This window comes from Mustela nivalis (assembly GCF_964662115.1).
Source record: "Mustela nivalis genome assembly, chromosome: 7".
In the NCBI taxonomy this organism is placed as follows: Eukaryota; Metazoa; Chordata; class Mammalia; order Carnivora; family Mustelidae; genus Mustela; species Mustela nivalis.
Window position 1 is genome coordinate 50,563,552 of NC_139026.1, and position 14,380 is coordinate 50,577,931.

The following is a 14,380-nucleotide window of genomic DNA, read 5'->3' on the forward strand; positions in this document are numbered from 1 at the left end:
ATTGCGTGGATATATCACATTTTATTTATCTATCCATCTGTTGATAGACATTTTGGTTGTTTCCACCTTTTGGTTTTTGTGAACAATTCTGCTGTGAGCACTTGTATACGGGTATCTGTTTGAATACTTGTTTTCTTTTTTTTTTTTTTGGATACATACCTAGGAATTTCAGATCAGATGGTAATTTAATGTTTAATTTTCTGAGGAGCCACAAAACTACTAATCTGCGTTTCACCTCGTGGATGAACACTCTTGTTTGGTGACTAGCCATGTTTTTCTCTTTGGGAAAAAAAAGAAAGGAAATTCAGACTCAGGTCTGTGGATCAGTCATAGCAATTGTTTGCGGCTCCATTGCCTCTATTTTACAAATTAATTCTGTTGCTGACTGCATTTACATTTCCTAACTTTATATTTATGTGCCTCATTTTTTAAATGATTTTAATTTTATTTTCTCTTCCTAATGTGATCTTCATTGTTAACTGCCTTTTAATTATTTGGGGGATACCATAAACTCCTCTGACAGTCCGGGGGTAGGTTTTATTGGTTTTTATCTTCTACAGATAAAGAAATTCAGGTTAAAAAAGTTACTTGATTCCAGTCCCAAAGAGTCAGATGGAAAATTAAAACTGGTAACTTCAGAATCCAAACTCCATGTTCTTTCCACTACAACAAGCCACCTCTTGAAGACCTTTTTTAAATCATACAGTAGTATATATATAAATAAACTTCATTGCCTCTTTTCTTACTCACTCTAAAGAGGAAGTCTGTAATGGGGTGAGGAAGAGGACAAAAGCTTTTATAATTAACCTATTTTTTAGCTTTGTTGCCACATGCAGCAACTAGAAAGAAAACTCAGAAATAAAAAACTGATTATATCACTTAGCTTTTTAGCAGATCAAAGAAGTAACACAATATTATAGTGATGTTATCACTTAACTTCTCTTAAAGTGCCTCAAGGATGTGTTCACAAGTTTTGATCTACAAAGTTACTGATGTTTATTTTGCTTTTTAATTGCTTAACTTTTATTCAACACTAACACTGCTTCTAAGAAGGACGCCAGAATAAACAGGCTGAAAATACAACATGGTATTGAGAAATGTTGGACAAAGTCCTTATCCTATGTTACTGTGAGAATTAGCCAAGAAAATTATGTAGCAAGAGCATCTATTTTATTTTTCTGTATATAACTCAAACAGTGAAGAATGGGCATATAATCTGAGTCAACAACATATGTGTGATTGGTAATTACATTCTACCCTATGCAAAAAGATGAATTTCTAAGTCCTCTACTAGAAGTCATGGAGAGCATTTCACATTAACACATGATGGACAAGCATCTCACAGTTAGGAGATTTGAGTTTTATTCCCAGTTCTGCAATTCATCAACTGTAGTAAGAGTTTACATTTTTATATTGCCTCATAGTCCACAGAAATTTTTCATTATCTCATTTGATCTTTACACCAGCCTAATAAGCAAGCATTATTATCTTTGATCTGTGAATGAGAAAACTAAGGCTCAAGAAAGTCTGGTCATTTTTTCTTCCTGAAAGCTAATAAGGACTGAAATCCAAAATCACTCCTAGGTCGTCCGGCCCTAAGTTCACTGTTCTTCCTAGCCCACCATGGTGCCTCACTAATAGAAGATTCTACTGCACAGAATGAGTCATTTAACCTTTTCTCTTCTAGTGTCTTCCTCTCTAAAATGAGGAAATAAGAATGCTTGACCATTAAGATCTCTTACAAACCCGAAACTTCTTAAAAGCATTTTCTTATAGGATTTATTTTTGTACCTTTTATAGAGTTATTTATATACTTGCCTTATTTTCCCCTCTATGTTCTTGGAGATAAGGATCTGTGTCCGATTGAAATGTATACCCTCCCAACTCCTAGCTTGTTCTGAATGTGTCAAATGATAGTCAAGTAATGCTACATGTCACAAGATGGCATTAGGAAGATTTCAGGGTAATACACAAAGAAGAAGTACATTAGGGATAGGACTCTTGTAAGATTACTTAGAATAAGAGAGAAAGAGTATGAAGTTTAAGCAGTATACCGGCAAAGAGGCTCGTGGGCCAGGCTTCTAGATTTGGTTTCCTTAAGCAGCAAAAGTCACTTTAATACCAATTTTTTTCCTGTCCCACATCATAGGAGTAATGGATCTGAACACAGAGAACCAAGAGATCTGAACATATCCAGTTTATGGTTACCCATTCTTTTCAAAAACAACTCTTTCTTCAATGTTGTTTTATTTGTTAAAAGATAACGTTGTATGAAACAGGAATAGAGAATCATCAGGTTTGTTCAACAGACTTTGGTTCATGTGTCCTTTGATGTTTCTTATCTGTTCTTTCCAGAAGGTTAAGCATGGACAGAGGGGAGAGAAGGGGGAGAGTGCTACTATAGTGTTTGTTGCTGGGATAGAAAGCTTCCTCTTCCATCACTCATGGCCAAGACTCGCTCCTGACCTCTGCTCCTTGCCTCTAATTGAGAACGTTTTCTGTCCATCCACACAAGAGGAATGTTTCTGAGTGGTGTGTGTTCTTTCATTGTTCTTCTGGCCCCTGAAGCATAGGCACCCAACGAGCAGCAATGTCATTGGGTTCCCTCCCTGCTACAAAGCCTAAAACTTCTCTCCAAGCAAAGTTGGGGCCATCTTAGGCTTACCTCATTTGTTCCCCTTTTCTCAGTGATCTCTGTCCTTCATTGCCCGATGTCTCGTGGCTTGGAACTGTTGTTCCTATTTTCAGTTGTTTCATGCTAGAGGATAAATCTAATCCCTGTTGTTCCATTTTGAGGAAAAGAATAAATCCCGTACATGAGGATGTAATATACTAAACTCTCTACATTTTCCCCATCTTTGAAACTTCCAAAATAAAAAGTTTTTTTCTTTTTTTTTTAAAAAAGTGAAGAACTGATGTTTGGTAGCACAGAAGGTTTTTGAAGGATAGCAGTATTGTGTAATGGGAGTTTTATTCAGTTGAATTATCCATAAGATGCAAAGAGTCTCTCTTTTGGGACCCTAAGCATTTTTCTCTAAAATCTACATTACTGATTTTTTTACTTCAGCATACAAAAAGTTAGAGTAATATGAATTTCTCTGCCCACACTACCCCTTTGGGTATCTGCCATTTTATCCTCTAAATTTGGTATTTCTCATTCTTGGACATCATCTCTTTCCTTTCTCTTTCTCTTTGCCTCTCCCCACTCCCACATATATGTATGTGTGTGTGTATGTACATGTATATATACATATTGTATATGTGTGTATGTATACATGTATATGTGTACATATATATACATACACATATATGTGTATATATACACATATGTATATATGTATATATGTGTGTGTATATATACACACACATATATATGTGTTTGTATCTCACACAATTTATATAAAATGTGTATATCTGAGCATTTTATATTTGATGCCATTTATATATGTGTGTGTTTATGTATATATATATTCTTTTGCAATTTAAATCTTTGCCCACTTTATTTGTGAGATTCAGACACATGTAACTAGTTCAATCATTTTCACTGTATCAAATCAGTTAATGGTGTGTTTACTTTTTACCTGCTCATGCATCTTTTGTCAGTCTCTGATTAAAACTACAGGGCTTATTTATTCATTTGTTCAACAAATATTTATTGGGTGCTTATTGTGGGCTAAACATTGTTCTAGGTGATGGAGATACTATGATTAACAAAAGTGACATCATAGACCTTACTTTAAAAGACTGACATTAGACAAATAACATGTGATATGTCAGGTGGTGATAGGTGCGAAGAAGAAAAACAAAGCAAGGTAAAATGGGATACAGACTAAAGATGACAGGTGGGTGGTACTATTTTATAGGGGTGGTTAGGAAGACCTTTCTGAGAAAGTGCCTCAAGGAGGCATCTGAAAAGAATGGCATTGGCAAAAACCTGGAGTGGGAATGTGCAAGGTTGGATCATGTTTGGAAAAGAAAGGAGGCCAGAATTAGCTGGTGTAAGGTGGGCAGATGAGGTGTGAGCAGTAGGACATGAAATCAGATCCGTGGGGAGGAGGAGTGCAGATCTTGTAGGGCCTTTTAGGCCATGGTAAGGCTTTTGGATTTCACTCTGAGTGAGATGAGAAGCCACTGTAGGGTTCGGGGAAAGGAACAACATGATCTACTTTACTTTTTAAAAAATTCTTTATTTAAATTCAGTGTAGTTTACATATGCTATATTACTAGTTTCAGGAGTAGAACTTAGTGATTCATCAGTTGCATACAACACCCAGTGCTCGTTACATCAAGTGCCCTCTGATCTAATTTACTTTTAAGACCACTTGCACAGAATGGCTTTTAGAAGGAGAGTGGGGAAAGGGAAAAGACAGATTAGGAGGCTATTACAAAATCCTGGTGAAAAAGATTACAGTTTGCAACTGGGTGGTAGTGGGAAGAAGTGTGAAGCACTTGGATTCTGAATATATTTAAAAGATAGCACTAATGGGGTGCCTGGGTAGCTCAGTCAGTTGAGCCTCCGACTCTTTATTTCAACTCAGGTCATGATGTAAGGGTCATGAGATCAAGCCCTGTGTCAGGTTCCTCACTGAGTGTGGAGCCTACTTGGGATTCTCTCTCTCACTCTCTCTGTCACTCTCACCTTCTGTCCGCCCCCCCACCCCCCGCTCACACATGGCTTCTCTCTCTGTAAAATTAATGGATGTTGGGTATGAGAGAAAGAAGTCAGGAATGACTCCAAGATTTGGGATTTGACTATCCAGAAGAAAGAAGTTGGTATTTACTGATTGGTAGAAGTCTGGAAATACAGTAAGTTTTGGGATACATTCAAGAGATTCATTTGGTTTTGTTATGTTTGGGACTTCCAAGTAAATGAGTCTTGTAAGCAGATGTACACACAAGTCTGGAGTTCAAGGGGGAAAGAAAGCTCTGAGCTAAATTTATAAACGTGAATGTCAGCAGCAGATAGGTGAAATTTAAAGCCATGGCAATTAGCAGGATAGAAAAGAGAAAAATATAAGAACTGAGCCCCGAAGTACTCAAATTTAGGGAAAGAGAAGATAACGAGGAACCGGCAAAGATAACTGAAAACAAGCTGGTGGTGGAAAACTGGAGAACAGAAAGAGTGGTGTCTTGGAAGCTACCAAGCCAAATTTCAGAAGATTCTCCTCATAGATTCTCCCTACAGATTAAGTACTCTTCCCATGAAGGCCTAAGGCCGATTATTCCCATGAATTTAGGGAATTGAAATATATGTCTATAAATTAAAAATAGTAATCTTTAAAGTTCAATTACAGTAGCAGGATCATGGATAATATAATATTAGTGTTATTGAATTATTTTAAATTTTTAATCATGTTTTCAATAAAATAAGCTTCATGAAAAGAATTGGAAGTAATGTCTCCACTTGTCACTCTCTTGTATGCTCATATTAACTTAGCTTCTCTTCTCAGCAGTTTGATATTTTTGCACAGGAGTGGTGCACGTTTTCTAAATAACTGATTGCTAATGTCTGCGTCTTTTAAACTTCATACGAAAAGATTAACTGTTTTTTATTTAAACAAGATGCATTATAGTTATTAAAGTCCTCAGCACCCACAGGTTTTGGGTGGGGTCTCTGTTATGAAACTCACATTCAGTAGAGGGAAAATTCTTTCTAGTTTTGCTCAAGTGGTTCTTTAATTACTTGAAATAAACCTCGCTGGTTTCAGCTTGGTGTTCCAGGACTCCTTTGAAAGCCTTTAGCTCTTACAGGCACTACATCTCTGCGTCTATTTGAAATGCAGCATATGTATCTTAGTTGTTATAGAAACCACTAGACATGTACCTTGACGAAGACAAATGTACAAATAAGACTTGTGTTATTCTTCAGGGTGGGCCAACACGATAGGTTTTTAAAAATTCAAAAAGCTGAGAGAGATCTTAGAAAGTACGTGGGCAAATCCTATTGCTTTTTATGGGGTTGGTTTGTTTGTTTGTTTTGGTTAGGAAAATAAAACCTATCAGGTTCTATTATTTTTCTGAGATACCCAAACTAGTTAGTGTGGAAATTTGGGTGAGAACCAATGTATCTTAATTTCGGACCAGCTCTCCATATTATAGAGCTATATTTTAAAGGGAAAAAAGTAGGAAAAGAAGAGAAGATTATTTGATTCTAACTTGATTTAGGGTCTCTAGGCATTTTTCTTGTTTTATATCAGTACTCCCTTCACACTCCCATGATCCCACTGACCTTTGAAATAATCCTATTAAGTAGCAGATGTTATTATCATCATTCTCATTTTACATAGGTGATGAAATTAAGCTTCATTCACACCTCTAAGATCACAGAGGTAGCAGACAAGACAGTACCCAGATCTTCCAAAGTCTGTGTAACTCTTCTTTCTACAATTAGTCATGTCAGGAGAAATATTTAAATGATCTAGCAAAATAATCTTAGAAAAGGAAAAAAAAAAACCCACTTTTGTGTTGTACACCAGTTGGAAGACAAGGGGGACAAGCTGATGATGGGAAATGTAATGGCTGAAAAAAATAGTAACATCTAACAGTGTTGCCATAGTAGCAAAACTGAGCAATTAGAGGCTTTGATGTAAATTTCTTTGAACAAAAAAGAATCAAATTCTATGAAAGAAGATAATTTTGGGCAGTCCTTACATAGCTTCAAAATACCAACTGCACAAGTGCAAGGATGAGTAGATTTGAATTAACATCAGTTTCTGGGTGAAGACGTGGGAATTTTCATTCACTGCAAACAGAATGTGATCCAATGTTACAACATGGCTGCCAAAAAAGTTAATGCAATTCTAAGCCACAGGGATAGAAGGATGTATGGAGTAAACTTCGCTGGTTAAGCAAACTGGAATCACTATGTTCGCATCTTGGTGCCACATTTTAAGAAGGACAACAAAACCTAAAGTTCATGTAGGAGGATGATGACTAGAATGGAAGTCTGGAAGCCATTTTCTCAGAGGAGCGTCTGAGGAACTAGGGTATTAATTTGAAAGTAAGAAGAACTAAAAAAAAAAAAAAAAGTAAGAAGAACTAAATTTCTTTAAATTTACTCATTCACTTAGCAAAAAGTTATCAAGTGCTTATTATATGACAGAATGTGTACAGCCTTTTAGGTGACTGTGAAGACTTTGACCAGTGCCTCAGTGAGCCGTGGAGAAATGACTGTGTCTCACATACTTTTGAGGCAACGTCCTACAAGTTATACTGAGACTAGGGTATTGGGTGTGGAGCAAGGGTGGAAGCATGGAGACAAATCAGGTTCTTGTAATAATTCAGCAAGAGTTGACATTATTTAGACCAGGGTGGGAACAGTGGAGGGAAAGAGAGGTGATTGGATTTGGAAAATGTTTTGATTTTGGAGTATATTTCACAAAAAGGAAAAAAGAAATTTACTTGGTCAAACTTAAATCTCAGTGTCTCTGGGGTTTAGCACCAACACCCATGGATGGTATTGGGAAGGGAATAGTGAAGGGGGAGGGAATTTCCCTTTGGTAAAGAGAGGAGGAAGATGGTGGTTAGGCAGAAATGAAACAGGCCTCTCTCCCTACAATGTCATAACATTTTGGCTCATAGCATAATATCACGGGGGTTTAGTATCACGGAGTTATATAACTGTCAGAAATATAGCAGAATTTCCAGAAGTTCACAAAATCAGCAATATAAATTATAAAGCATATAACTGCCATTATATTTGTTCTACAATAGTGTAAAAACACATATTTTTATAAAAATATGAAAGGAGAACAGAGAAAAACTATGATCTACTACTTTCTTGAGGCCTCAGAGTTACTTCTTGCATATTATCTGTATGACCATGACCGCCTCACATTCTGATTCACCAGCAATCCTTTTTTGTACTCGATAAGTATGAAACAGAAAGTAACTAATAGGAAAATGAACAGCATGGCTAAATATGGGCAAATATTTCTATCTCACAGTAATTGAAATTGGACTCATAGGACATAAAAACCATACCTATGCCATTTAGAGAAGAAGAATTAGGGTGTGGGCTGAAAGTAAGTCTAACATAAAAGCAAAGGAGAATTCTAGCTATTAAAAGTATCACACTAATGGGATGATTTTTTGAAAGAGTGTTTTTTAGTAATTGATAGAAATAATTTGGTATTGTAACGTAATCATGAGTTTATGATGCAGCCAGTAATTGTAAGTTAAACCTCATCACTGTTGTTATATATTTGTATATAATCAGTATTATGTTTTGATGTAAGAGTTTACTGAGTCTTTATTACTTTATTACTTTATTACTGAGTCTTCCGGGTGCCAGGCAATGTATCATGGATAGAATCCTGAACAAGACAGACACTGTTCCCTGTCCTCAAGTAATGGATAGTCTGGCTTAGTGATTCTCAAACATTAATGTATTTGAGAATCACCTAGAGAATTTGTGGGAAATGTGAACGGACAGCTTTTCCACTCCTGCCCCTGCCCAAATTCCGATTCAGTAGATCTAGAGTGAATCTCAGGACTCTGTCTCCATTTTAAGCTTTCAGGAGATTCTAATGCAGGTGGTCCATGGGCATCACTTGGAGAAAGCCTCGAATGTCACAGAGAGCCACTGAAGAGAGGTAATGGGTCTCTATCAGCCTCTCAGGGGCAACAACTAGTGACTACAGTTAGGATAACAACTTACAAACAAACAGGTGTTCTTTGGTGAGAAGGATTATTCTTAGTGAGTAGGAAATCTTGGATGATTCTTTTTTTATTTAAAAAAAATTAATTTGTTTACTTATTTGAGAGAGAGAAAAAGTGTGCACAATTTGGGTGGGGACAGCCCCAAGGAGTGAGAGAGAATCCCCAAACAGACTCCATACTGAGCATGGAGCCCAGTGTGGGGTTCAGTTCCAGGACCCTGAGATCATGACCTGAGCCAAAATCAAGAGTTATCTGCTTAACTGACTGAGTCACCCAGGTGTCCCAGAAATCTTGGGTGAGTCTTAGAAGAAAATAACTTACGAGGCACCTGGGTGCCTCAGAGGATTGAGCCTCTGCCTTCAGCTCAGTTCATGATCTCAGGGTCCTGAGATTAAGCCCCGCATCGGGCTCTCTGTTCAGCAGGGAGCCTGCTTCCCCCCTCTCTCTCTGCCTGCCTCTCTGCCTACTTGTGACTCTGTGTCAAATAAATAAATAAAATCTTTAAAAAGAAGAAGAAGAAGAAAATAACTTCCAATTCCCAGGTTACAATTTTTCAAAATGTCTGGACTTATGAGGATCATTCACCCATCAAGAGCATTCCCGACCAATCAGTCACTTTGCCAGATACTCCCAATTGCACCTTATACCTTGACCTACTGTACCCAGAAGGATATACAATTAACCTGCCCCAACTTGTCCCCAACTGATTTGATTAAGGATGAATACCGACTCCCAAACCAGCCAATCTACTGGCAGGTTGGGGAACAAATATTTCTCTTTTGACAATTAGAACTAAGAGACATAGAGTTGTAGTTACTTGATTGTAGGTTAAGCTAAAAAAAAAAAAAAAAAGGTCATGATTGGTTGATATGAGATGGTTACACAGGAACCCAGCAAGAATAGAGACCAAAACATACGTCCAGAAAACAGCAGTGAACCCACTACTATAAAGGAGAACACTTGGCTACTGAGATTGAAAGAATAATTGTTCTTTCAATTATTATTCACAGCTCTTGATTTCCCCGTTTCCTAGCTCCATTTCTGCAGATCCAGTTCTAATTGCTATCCTTAGGACCTTGAGCCTTCTTTATGTTCTTTCAATGAAAATCTCAGTTTTTGAGTCGACTGAAGTGGGTCCTGTCCTTGCAAACAAATTGCTTCTAAGTAACATAAGCAAACATTAGACACTTCAGGGGAAAAAGCTCACCCATTCATATATAGGATTTTGTTTGGAGACTTGAATTGCAAAATCAGAAAGAAACTTTAAGATAACTAAACCAGCAGAAGGCTACTGAGGCACCTAGACTTGAAATTAGAGGACCAGATTCTGAAATAAACAATTACAAAGGTAAAACAAATAGATTTGCAAGCAGAAAGTATAGCCACTGTCTCGGGACTTCATTGTGCAAACAACACACTACCTCTGTGCTTTATGACCTTTACCCACTCCTTTTATTTATGCCCCATTTCCTCAAGACTAAATAACTGAAGCGGCACCTGGTGGTTCAGTGGGTTAAAGCCTCTGTCTTCGGCTCAGGTCATGATCTCAGGGTCCTGGGATGGAGCCCTGCATTGGGCTCTCATCTCAGCAGGGAGCCTACTTCCTCCTCTTTCTCTGCCTGCCTCTCTGCCTACTTGTGATCTCTGTCTGTGTCAAATAAATAAATAAATAAATCTTAAAAAAAAAAAATACTAAACTAAATAACTGAAGAGAAAGTATACACCTGGCCTAACCTAGGACATATACCTATGTCTGTGCTTATGAAGGCAAGGAAAGGAGGGATTTTCCCTTTGTTTCCAGAGTGGGAGGCAGGCACACAGATCTTCTTTGAAAACCATATACCATGGATGAAATATAATTTCCTGAAAGAAAATCGGGGCCTTTCCTGAGTGGGAGTGGATACCAGAGATACTTTAAAAATGAGATAAGTAGCAAGAGACCATATGCTTACACTCAGACAGAAAAAATTACAGAGAGATGACTTGGTATTCAACAACAAAAATAACATTCTGATGGTTAGAGAAATTGAATAGCCAGGTTCGTGAAATAATGAACTCTGTCACTCGAACTGTTCAAGCAAGAGTTGGATAACCATTAATGAGTAACATTGAGGGAATTCCTAAATTGGTTGCCAAATGCTGACTTGACAACTTGCCTGAGTACTCAGAGATCTTAATAGTCAACGAAGAGACACATTTAAAACGATGCTTCTATTTTCTATCTCAAGGCTATGAGCACCACGTATCTAGTAAATGCTTTATGAAGTAGCTCTGCCTTTTATTCACCTTGAAATTGTTCGTTTGCGCTTTAAACTGTTCTGCTCATTCCCCTGTCCCTTCCTCTCTCTAGCTGTCATTGCTGACACAGCTTCATCTTGGGCTGAAAGTACAATCTCGCCCTGCACATTGGGATCAAGTATCTTGATCTGTAGGCATAAGGAACAAGAGGAGTCTGAGAGGCCCAGGATAGAGTTTACTAGCTCAATACATGCCCTGTCGGAGCACAGCCTGTCCTGATATTGGTTTCCTGGTTCCCTGATAATCAAGCTAGCACATTATTTGCTTGGGATGGAGAAGGTGTCTGACATGCCTGTCTCCCCAAGGACTCGATTTCTTGTCCCTGAACTGCCTGTTTTCTTCCATTTCCGATTAATAGTTGCTCAAGCCTTGGTTGAATGTGTGTCCAGACCATGTGTACCAGGCGGGGTTCTGTGCTGGAAAGAGATGCCACATGAAGTATTTTAAGCAGAAAGTGATATAATAAAGAGAATTAGATTATTACAAAATCATTGGAAGGGCTGAAAGACTGGCTTATAAGCTGAGATCCTGGAAGGATTCCCTGAACTCCATGAAACTGACCTCCCAGGAGAAGTTGCCTCTTGTGCGAGGCACAAGCGGGAAGGTGAGGAATCTGGAGTTTGCCACTAGAACTGTTAAGGTTAAAACCCAAGCCAATTAAACAAAGACAAAACATTGTAGCCACAATCAAGAGGTCGGGAAGCTGATGGAACTGCCATAAAAGTGGAGCCTGAATATTACAGAAAACCCCACAGTTCCATGACTGTGTTTGCCATCAGGAAACAGACAAAAGCAGCCCTAAGAGGACTTCCACTTCATGACTTCAACAGATATGAAGATTTCTGAGATAGGACAGTTTTTAAGACTCAAACGGTTTTAGAGTCAAGTATCTTCTAGTTCTGCCACTGATAATATTTAAGCTTTTAACCTAATTATTTTATAACTCTTCATCCACGTTTCCTCTCCAGTGAGGCTTTTGTAAGGAAGAAACAGAAATTTTTAAATGAAGTATTTAGCACCCTGCATATTGCACAGTATATACCCACGAAATGATACCCATTACTACAAACAAAAGTGGCTGTCACATTTGTGAGAGTTTGTAAAATTTGCCTAGATTCTAGCCCAAGTCTGCAACATTCAAGCATCCCAGGTAGGTAATAGTGAACCGATGGTGAGGCTTGCATTTTCTTTTCTTTTCTTTTTTGTGTTAAGATGTATTTGTTTATTTGAGAGAGAGAGAGAGAAAAGCAAGAGTGAGTGGGGGAAGGAACAGAGGGAGAGAACCTTTGAACAGCCTCTTTGCTGAGCATGGGGCCCCATGTGGGGCTCTGTCTCATGACCCCTAAGATTATGACCTGAGCCAAAACCAACGGTCAGAAGCTTAACCAAATGAGCCACCCAGGTCCCCAAGGCATACATTTTCTTAAGCTGAGCTCCTAAAGTTCTGATCATTAAAAAAAAAAAAAAATTGATATATTAGATGTTATTGAAACTAAAAACTTACACTCTTTGAAAATCACCTTTAACAAAAATGAAAAGGCAACCCACAGGCTAGGAGAAATTATTCATAATACATATATCTGATAAAGAACTTGAATCTCACTCATAATTCAATAAGAAAACAAACCACCAAATTTTCAAATGTGCAAAGAATTTGAACAGATACTTCTCAAACGACTCTTCAAATGACTAATAAAAAAACAATAGTATGTTCAACTCACTAGTTGTTAGAGCAATGTAGATTAAAATACAATTAAATACCACTGTGCACTTACTAGAAGGACTAAAATTGGAAAGGGTTCCCGTAACCAAGTGTTGGCAAGGATGTCGAGCAGCAGTATGTCCATATATTGCTTGTGGGAATGTAGAATGGTACACCTACCTTGGAATACAATTTGGCAGTTTCTTAAAATGTTAGGCATACCCTTACCATATAACCAAGCAATTCCACTCCTAGGTACTTGCCCAAGGGACATGAAACATATCCACATGGAGACTTAAATATGAATGTTAATCTCTTTATTCCTAACAGGCAAAAACTGGAAACAGAATCTATCAATGGGTAACTAGCTAAACAAGTTTTAGTGGAACTACTAAAATTGGAATCATACTGGAACTACTTAATAATAATAAGAAATGAATGACTAGTATACACATCAATCTGGAGATATTTAAAAACCCTTTTTTTATGTGAAAATCTAATTGATTTTATTAAGCAATTCACAAATAGAGCAGCTTCTCACCTGGTGAGTAGAGGAGAGCTTCCCCTGGCTTTTTAGTTAAAAAGTTAGACACAAAAATGTGCATACTGTATGTTTCCATATATTTGAAATGTTAAAAATGTGAAAAATTAATACCTACTGGCAGAAAGCAGAATAATGCGTATCTTTGGTAGGGTGTAAACAGAGGATGATAGTAAAGGGACATGAGTGAATTTGGGGAAATGATGAAAAATTATTTTTATTTTGATTGGGGTAGTAGTTATACAGGCACACTTTTGTCAAAACTCACCTAATAATACACTTAAAAGGGAGTATTTTATTATATGTAAATTATATATCAATAAATTTGATTTAAAGTCTAAAAAGCCAGGGCATCTGGATGGCTCAGTAGTTAAGCGTCTGTCTTTGGCTCAGGTCATGATTCCAGGGTCCTGGGATTGAGCCTGAGTTCCCTACTTGAGGGGGGAAGCCTGCTTCTCCCTTTCACACTCCCCCTGCTGTGTTCCCTCTCTTGCTGTATCTCTCTCTGTCAAATAAATAAATAAAATCTTTAAAAAAAAATCTTAGAAAAAAATGTCTAAAAAGCCTGAGCACCTGGGTGGTGCAATCAGTTGCACTATCAACTTCATTTTGACTCAAGACCTGATCTCAGGGTAGTGGGATCCAATCCCGTGTATGGCTCCGCACTCAGCTGGGAATCTGCTTGAGATTCTCTCCCCTTCTCTGTCTGTCCCTCCTGCTTGTAGTCACTCTCTCCCTCTAAAATAAATAAACCTTTAAAAAATAAAAAGAAAAAAAAAAGTAAAAAGCCAAACTCTATAGTATAGGGACCTCTGATCATAAAACTAATTCCCAATTTATACTCCTCTCTAGGAGCATATAACCATATCTTTTTTTTTTCTACACTGATAAAAACACTGGCTATGATAAATCCTATTAAATTTTGTTCCATTTGTTGCATGAAAAGAGGTAGCTAATTGACCTGCACTGCTCAGATATTAGTGACTTGTCTAAAATACTAGCTTTTAAATGGACAAATAAGAGACTGGGAAGGAAAAATGGGAGAAGTAAAACAAAAACACATTTTCACAGGAGGAAAAAGAGTAACCTTTCTAGGTCCTCTAAGCTCTCTTCCTCCCGCACCAAACCCCAGTCTCCATCCTGTGATGGTCTCTTTCCTTTTCCTGATTCAAAACTTT